This window comes from Rattus norvegicus, chromosome 1 (genome assembly GCF_021556685.1).
Source record: "Rattus norvegicus strain SHRSP/BbbUtx chromosome 1, alternate assembly SHRSP_T2T, whole genome shotgun sequence".
In the NCBI taxonomy this organism is placed as follows: Eukaryota; Metazoa; Chordata; class Mammalia; order Rodentia; family Muridae; genus Rattus; species Rattus norvegicus.
This window is the reverse complement of record NC_141534.1, coordinates 61002473-61011467: the sequence shown is the minus strand read 5'-3', so window position 1 is coordinate 61011467 and position 8995 is coordinate 61002473. Positions and strand designations below refer to the sequence as shown.

Below are 8995 nucleotides of genomic sequence, written 5' to 3'. Positions count from 1 at the left end.
GGAATCCTGGGGGAGATGCAAGGGGGCATGATTCCTGGGGAAGGGATCTTGTAGTTGTGGCCCTGTGGCATGTGCAACTGGCAAGGACCCTGGGGCAGGTGCACTGTGACGTGCACCCAAGCTGTAATGTTCAGACAGGTGTGTGTTTGCTTCATGCAGCTGCTGTCTGAAGTAGAGAACACTGGCAACTGCCCCAGAGGGGATTTTGGGAACTCCTTCCAAGAATCCCTTAGCTCCTAACTGAGAAGCTATACATTCCACAGATGGACCTTTATTGAGATGAGCAGATTCTAAGGGAGCTGCCTTGAATGAACAGCCAAAGAAAGCAGAAATGAAGAACAAGCAATTGCAGCAGACATGTTCAGTGTGTTTTCGACCAGAAAAGTAGGACTGGAAGAAACTGATTAAGTCAAATCACTTCTCTGTCTATCCATCCATCCATCCATCCATCCATCCATCCATCCATCCATCCATCCACCCACCCACCCACCCACCCACCCATCCATCCATCCATCCATCCATCCATCCATCCATCCATCCATCCATCCATCCGTCCATCCATTTCCCTGAGGGAAGTCAGCTTTTCTTTCTGAGAATGTCAAAGCAGCGCTCCCTTGTGGTGACAATGAGGATTGCAGGCAGTGAGATAAGTGGGTATTCATTCATTTATTTATTTATTTATTTATTTATTTATTTATTTATTTATTTATTTCATCTGCGATAGACTGCCACTTGTGGACAGTCCCCATCTGCATCAGCTGTACCATAAACCCAGTCTCAGTGTGACACAGAAAAGGCCTAATTGGAAAGTATGTCCTCTCTCTAAGCGACACTGTATAATAACATACTCTGGACTGCAGGTCAGTCAAGGCCTGTGTTTAGGAGACTTGTGGACAGATGAATGTCTGTGAGTCTGGACTTAGACTCTGTGGAGGGCTCAGGTCACCTGACTGTCCTGAAGCTTCCCACTGTGATTTATTTCCCTCCTACAGAGCCAGAAACCTGAGCAACTGCATTTCCTGGTTATCCCCTAATCCTCTTACACTGTGTAGTGTGTTCAATCTCAGGGAGGGCCTGGGAATCTGAGAGACACCACTGAGCCCCCTGGGCCTGGCTGACTCAACCTGAGGCTACTCTGTGTGTCTTCATTTTGCTCACCCTCCAGAGACCTCAAAAGTCAGCAGTGAGCTTGCTGAGAGGTCAGGAACCTCCATATTGGCCCAAGAGCAACTGTCCTCTTTTACAGGTTCATCCACAGAGCTTGTAATTCTGATTGGTGCAACAGTCAGGAAGAGTGAAAAATGTCATCTCCCAAGGACAAGTGCTGTGCTAGTGGACACTGAGGAACTTCAGGGATCAAACCCTTCCCCATTCTTCTTCAGCCTCTCTTGTTCTTCGTTGAGATGTTTCCTGAAGATCTAAAAGATCCAGGCAATCCATGACATGGGTTTGAACATAATCTCGACATTTTATTCATTGCCTGATAACTAAGATTAGGTAAAATTTATTTATTTATTCATTCATTCATTCATTCATTCATTCAATCAATCAATCGTTATGCATACGTACAGGGTAGCTGTATTTAGAAAGACCAGAGAGGGCATCAGATGTCATTAGAGACATTTGTGAGCCTCCATGTGTTTGCTGGGATTTGAACTCAGGACCTCTGAAAGAGCATTCAGTGCTCTTAGCCACTTATCAATCTTTCCATTTTCCAGGCTAACTTTTTTACTTCCAATAATGTCTTCTTTATTCAGGTTACATCCTGATCCCAGTCACTCTCCCTCTTCCCTTCCCAGTCCCACCTTACAAATCCTTTCTACCATAATGCTCTCCCTTCTCTTTGGACAAGGGGAGAGTCCCTGGGTACCACACCACCCCGGGACATCTAGTCCCAGGTGGCCCGAGCACATTCTGCCCCACAGATTTACAATCAGGCAGTCCGGGTATGGGGAACAGATCCAATGGCAGGCAACACAGACTGAGACAGTCCTGGATCTACTTGTCAGAGGACCCACATGGAGACCAACTGCAGATAGCTAACCTGGCTCTGGGGTTGGTTGCACAGGCTCTAGCATACTCCATGGTCCAAGGTATCTGACGGTAGGGGACTACTTGTAGTGTTTTATCCCAACCAGTTTCCTTGTCACTCTCCCCCCACTCTTCCACAAGACTTCCCGAGCTCCATCTGAGGATTGGCTGTGGCTTTCAGCTGCTGAGTGAAGCCTCTGGAGACAGGTGTGCTACTTTTCTGTCTGCAAGTAAATCAGAAAGAATATCATAAATAGCGTCAGAGGTTGTGTCTGTCACATGAGACAGATCTCACTTTGTGTCAGTCATTGACTGGTTGGTCCCTCAATATCTGCTTTACCTTTATCCCTGCACACTTATTGGCAAGACAGATTTCGAGTTGAAAGTTTTGTGAATGTATTGATGTCTCCTTCCTCTTCTAGAAGTCTTTCTTGTTACAGGAGGTGGCCATTTCGTTTTCATGGTCTGGTAAGCCTGCAAGGGAGGCTTTGTGTTGGGTCCAGTAGTTAAAAGCAAGACCTGGGAAGAGGAACGGCAGAGTTGTGATCTAGGACTTCCTGCAGCAGCCAGCTCTGGGTCCTTGGAGCCTAGGCAGGCTTTGCAGTCATAGAGCTCCATCCACTGCCCAAGTCCCATCCTGACACCTTCTCCATCTCTATTACAGACCATTGTAATTCTGGCATAGTCGCTCTCTCCTGGGCCCGATAGGCCATCCTACCCTGGAAGAACAGAGAGTTCAAGGACGGCCAAATTTCACTTAAGCAAACTTGTTCTCAGACTGTGTGGTTGCTCTGTCTTAGCTCTCATAACACACTTTCCTCTACGTTGCCTTAGGCTGTATCCTCCAAGCATCCCACCATGCATCAGCTCCATATCCTGACGAACCTACCTTAGGGTCCCTGGTAATTCCAGATACTTTAATGTTCTCCCAGGATGGACTGTGGCCCCTGTGTGGCTCATATTGATCCTAGAAGTTCTTGGGAGCCTCCATGCCATGGCATAGGATGTCTCTGAATCCGCACTGGCCTGAGGGATTCCATCTGGCACAGGATTCTCTCCCTATTGTTGAATTTTGGCTCTTACGTTTTTCAGGAATGGCTCTGCATGTGGTCAACACACACTACCCTGGAAGACCAGAGAGTTCAAGGACGGCCAACTTTCACTTAAGCAAACTTTTTAACAGAGTGTGTGGGTACCATCAGCAGAGAGTAGCCTCCACATTGCAATGATGTGCAAACTTCTGCCTTTCAGCCATGATGGACTTTAGGATCTACCCTGAGGACCCTCCACAAGCCACAGGTGGGTGATGTGTAAATTGGGCATGTTATTGGGTCAGGTCTTCAGTGCAGTGCCTTAAGCTGACAGCCTTTTGGGAGGGCATATGCTTCTCTATTAAATGAACTGGTTCCACTGTTGGCCTGGACTCTGCTGTGTCTGCCGCTCATGCTCTCCTCCAAGTCTCTAACTGTCCCTAACTCTCCTTGACTGGCTGGTCAATCAGTCTTCATACCAGTCTAGAGCCATTCTATAAACACAGAGCCCAGACAGTCCTCTGCCAACGTTTAACAGGGCTGCTGGTTTAGTGTCCTGGGTTCCCTATGGGGGTTCCAACTCAAGTTTCTTCGGTCCCTATGTGTCTGACAAAAAGCCTTTAGAACAAGGTAGATGTGAAGAAATCAGGAAATAAACTCCTGCAGTACTTCATGTCTACCACTGGAGGGCTCTACACTTTTCTGGTCCTGGTGTGCTACTCAGCAAACCCTCTCACTGGAAGGCCCTGTGCCTGAAGCAGAGAACCTCTGCGAAACACAATGTTACCAAGAAACTGGCTGTATCTTCACGGCAGCCTGTAGAAGATTCTCCACGACCCTGAGGACCCAATTGGGAAAACTTAGGTAGGCAGAGTGTGGGAGCCACCAGGGCTGTATGGAGACCTTACCCAGAATTTAATCTCCAGCTGTGCATTCCGATTAACATGACCCACACTCCTATGAAGGTCTCTGGGTGGCTCCTGATATGAGTTGGGGGAGGGGGGAGGACAAGGAAGCTGGGTCAAGACAGAAGCACTGTCCTTACTCACTGCGTCTGGGCTTGTTCCTGCCCTAACTGTGAAGCAGGAAACAAACACCCACTCCTCATGGGACTGTCCGTGATGAGGCCAGCTGAGGATCTGAACTGTCAGCAAGAAAGACAGGAGCTGTATGTGCCACAAACCAGAGCACACTGTCCCGCATAAGCCCATCAAATGATGCTATCTCCTCCCCAGAGTGGCTCCAGTCTGGGTTAGGAGTGGGTCATGTATTCTGAGCTCTCTGCTACTCCGGCAATCACAGCAATGGTGCCTTCTCATGCTCATCTATACTGAGCCTAGGGAGCAGCCAGAGGTCATACTCATGGGAATTCAGACTCAGTTCAATCTGCTATCCTGTAGCCCATGAGTCTGGACTCAACTTTACTGGTCAAGGCCAGTGGTTTATTTCCTGGACAAGACTTTAAGAATGTTAGTGACACATTGTATACCCTTGGCTGGCCTTCACTCTAATAGCCCTGAGTGACTATTCCAGCCTGCACCCAGGGATTCAGATCAGCATTGGCCAGAGCAGGCTCTTTGCTACCTGGTCCTATAGCTCACCTCCACTGTACTTCATGTATCTTGGCTGCTGCAGCTGCTCCAGAAGCTACCAGATATCTTCCCACAGAATCCTGTAGTCCCTGTGGGCTCATCCGCAGTCATCTCACACTCTCCCTGCTGGGAGTTAGGCTGGATGCCTGCTGTGTGGGAGCTGCCTTGCCTTGTGGAGCAGAGTCAGAAGCAGTGGAGGAGATGTTGTCTGTTGCTCTTAATGTCCTCAGTGCCCAGGGCTTGCCTGTGGTGTGGTTGTGGTCCAGCTCCAGTTAATCACTGATATAAATTCAGCCCGTAGAAGCTGCGTACCCCATGAGGCACAGGGAGGACCATAACTGAGGGGGAACCATGCAATCCAGGACCCTGTGGGGATCAGGGAATATTCCAGGTCCCCTCTCACGCAGGATGCAAGGCTAGGAGCTCTGTGTGCCCTGACACAGGGGCATGGGACCGTGACTCCCATGAAATGCTCCTTCATACCTATTACATCATCAGCTTTGAGAAGGTCTTCCTCAGTAAGAACATTCCACACTGCTTGCCTCTGCCATCTGGCTCTCTTTTCCAGGGCTGCATGCCCTCAGGAACATTGACATGTCTTCTATGAACATTAATATTCTGTTAAATCATTTTGATAAACAGTTCTCAGCATGATATCTGTGTCCAGAAGTAGTCATCAGCAATTCTCACGGGGACAGGGAATCAAAATCTTCCCCCTGCTCTTCATCCTCCTCTTTCTCCTTCTCTTCCTTCTCTTCCTCCTCCTCCTCTTCTTTCTCCTCCTCTCTTTATCTTCCTCTTCCTCCTCCTCCTACCCTCCTCGCTCTCCTCCTCCTGCTGCTGCTGTGCCTAATGCTGCTTCTGCTATTGTTGCTACTCCTGTTGCTGCTGTAGTTTCTGCTGGAGTCTTTTCCATTGCTATGTGTCTGAAATCACCTACTGTTTATACTGAGGACATGAAAGAATTTCCAGATGACACTGTGAAATAGACAAGAAAATTTATTCCAAGCAAAAAAGACAGTGAGGTAGAATTCTTAGCTTACCATTTGGGGCTTTGATTTGCCTTACTATATTATAACTTCTTTTTTCTACTTCTCAGTTGAGGTCTTTGAAAGAAAACATTTAGAACTACTACCTATAAAATTCAATAGATCACTAGGTCTTAGGAACAAAAAAAAAACCAGTATGCAAAACAATATGCATGCATGCAGGATTCTGACCATCAACTATAACCCACAAACTAGGTTGTTGATACTTATTCAATGACAAACCTTGTTAATTAGTTTTGAGGCTTAATGGAATGGGATGTTACATTTGAAAACATAAGACTCTGCTCTGCAGCACTTGTGATTGATGACCACATGTGAAAAGATCAGTAGCCCCTGGAGGAGTCCATGAGCCCATGACCCTCTAGTCCTCACCCTGTGGGAGCTATTGGCCTAAGGGGGAGCTGGAGTCCATCTGAAGGGATGGGCCAACTAGAAAACTCTGTAGAGTGTGGAACTCATCAATCCTATTGGGTCCCTGCTGGGAAGAGGAGAAATCAAGAAGAGGGAGAAGGCTTGGTGTTGGGGAAACCTCATAAAGAACTTAGAGCAGATACAAGGTAAGAATTGTGGGGAAAATGGAAACCAGAGACAGAGGAAGGACCAGTATAGAGCAAACTGAAAAGGACAAAGCACAAAGGTACCTGGGCTATGCCTGCTGCTTGTTCTCTGGACTCTCCCTGTGGCTCATTTCTGGGGGGAGATTCTGTTCTGCCCCAGGCGAGGTTTCTTTCTCCTTGGCATGCAGCAACACAGCTTTATCAGGGCATTTGCTATATTCCTGGTCCACCCCTTAAAACCTCTGTGCCGGACCCTGCTGGGGATGGGCTTATCCTCTAATGGGGCTCTGTGGGAGAGTGGGTTGTCTTCTTTGATTTCCTTATTGCTACTCTTCTCAGTGAAGATGCTTGTTGTTTGAATGCATGGGACACTCACGGCACATTTGTGATAGTGGTCCTGTGTAGGTGTCATCGGTAGAGGCCTGAGACGACCAGCCACAGTGGATCTTTTGCCTCCTTTTGGATGAGCATTCTGGCCATAGTGAGATACGTGACCATGGGAGGATGACACCCGCAAGGTGCCAAGGACTGGGAGGCTTCCACTCCTCTTTGGTTCTAATCTAAAAGCAGCAGCAGGATCAAGGCTAGGAAATGGGGCTACAACGGGACTCACTTGCTGTGCCTGGGCTGTGCAGCCATCCCCCTGGAGAGCCTGCTTTTGTAGAAAGAAATAAGTTGCCATTTCCTCATTATATTTTCTTTGTTTTAAAGAGTGTTTTACTACAGAGGCTTGGAATCCAATGCTTTTCATGGCATCCAAAATGGCCGGGTCTGGTGTGAGGGGAAGCATTTCTTCATAGGGACCTATCAATCCGTTCCAGTGTTCTTTGAACCAAGGGTGTTTCATCGCCTTTCTTGCTGTTGGTCTAAAGTTGGGATTTACCCTCAGTAATTTACTAAGGAGGTCCTCCAGTTCTTTTGAAACCCCACAGGGAGCAGGATATACCCCTGCCACTACTTGTCTTTGCAGTTCTTGGATGATCACTGAATCAAATGGGAGCTTTCCCACTACCATACAGTACAAGACCACTCCTATAATCCACATATCATTCTTCGGCCCGTCATACCGATGGCCAAGGAGGAGTTCAGGGGAACCAAAAGAGTACGTGCCGCAGTGGTGGTTTAGCATTTTTCCAGGTTGAAATTGGGTGCTAAGCCCAAAGTCGATGACTTTGACCTTTTTGTTTTTATCAATCATTATATTGTCCAGTTTGAGGTCTCGGTGAACAATCCCCTTTCCATGGCAGTAGCTCACTGCTGATAATATCTGTTCAAATATTTGCCGGGCCTCATCCTCCTCTATGTGCCCTGACTCTCTGATGTACTGGTAGAGTTCTTGGCCTTCCACCAGCTCCATTATGAGGTATATTCTCGTTTCCTTTTCAATAACTTGTATGAGAGACACTATGTTGGGGTGGTTGATCTTTCTCATTATGTTTGCTTCCATCATGGCTGGCTGGAACCACTGCTTGTCCTTTCGCAGAACTTTGACAGCCACCGGGGTTCCTGTGAGCCGGTGGTGGGCCAGGAGGACTTTGGCGTTGCCCCCTTGCCCAATTGTCCCCAATACTTGGTATTGGGAATGGAAGTTGCCCTCCTCAGAGATACTGGGCTCGGGTGTAGGGGTTGGTAACTCCTCCTCAGTCTCTGTAGGCATTTTATCAGTACTAATGCTACCTAAAAATAACAAAAATGGAATCAAATAATGAAAAAGATGGAGCAATATAGGAGCTAAAATTACACTTGTGGTACCTAAAAGAAACAAACAAAAGAAAAAGAAAAAAAAACAAACAAAGACAAAGTAAAAACTAGACTAGAAAAATAGAGCAAAATTATGAAAAAGTTAAGGGGAAAATATGAAGAGTCATAAGTAAAAGCCACCCAAATAACCAACCCCAAAAGAGAAAGCCAAGAGCACACACATACTAAATGCAATGATGAAAATAAAAATCGTCATACTACAATAGGAATGGGCGGCGAAAGATGGTCAATACTATGAATAGATGTTCATTGAAGAAAAAAAAAACAGATGAAAGAAACGAGAGGAGAAAGAATTAGTATAAGACAAAACAAACAAATATAAAAAGCCAACACTTAAGGGAAAACTCCATTGAATTTCAGGACCTAGTGATCCACAAAATCCACAACTCTCCAGAGCAAAATACTGAAAATTAAAATTAACCAACCACAAGGAATAAGGCAGTTAAATATCAGTGAATAGTAAACCTTAAACAAAGGCCGAAGAGTCAAAGTGTCACAAAGGGCAAATTTGTATCAAGTCTAAGCCAATGATTGCTTGTACTCAATAAATAGAGAAACAGGAATAATGTAAAAGGATGAAACCGCAGGACATTGAAAATGGAGATAGAGTGAATCATCCGACTGCAGAACCGTAAATAATCAAAGCAGTAATATAGCATGTGATAACATAAAAACCACTAAAAAATGAAACCAGCAATCCATAATAAATAAATAAATAAATAAATAAATAAATAAATAAATAAAACAAAAAACAAACCCCCAATAAGGAAATAGCCAGTGGCGTGGCAATATGTGACCTAATTCTTTCTCTTCAAGTCATCCAAAAATCAATCAATCAATCAAGAAATAGGCAGCCAGCCATCTCCATAGGCCTTTAAACTGATATTATGGGGTTGGCATACCAAATGCCTGGGAGCGACTGGTCAGCCAGCCCAGATACTTGGGCAGCTGCAGGCCAGTGAGAGAGCCTGTCT

General features: G+C 46.1%; 1 pseudogene; it reads right to left on the bottom strand.

Annotated features, from left to right (window-relative positions):
* Window positions 1–6350: 6350 nt before the first annotated feature.
* LOC134485063 (sperm motility kinase Y-like) lies at window positions 6351–7933 on the bottom strand (annotated as a pseudogene).
* Between the last annotated feature and the right edge of the window lie 1062 nt (window positions 7934–8995).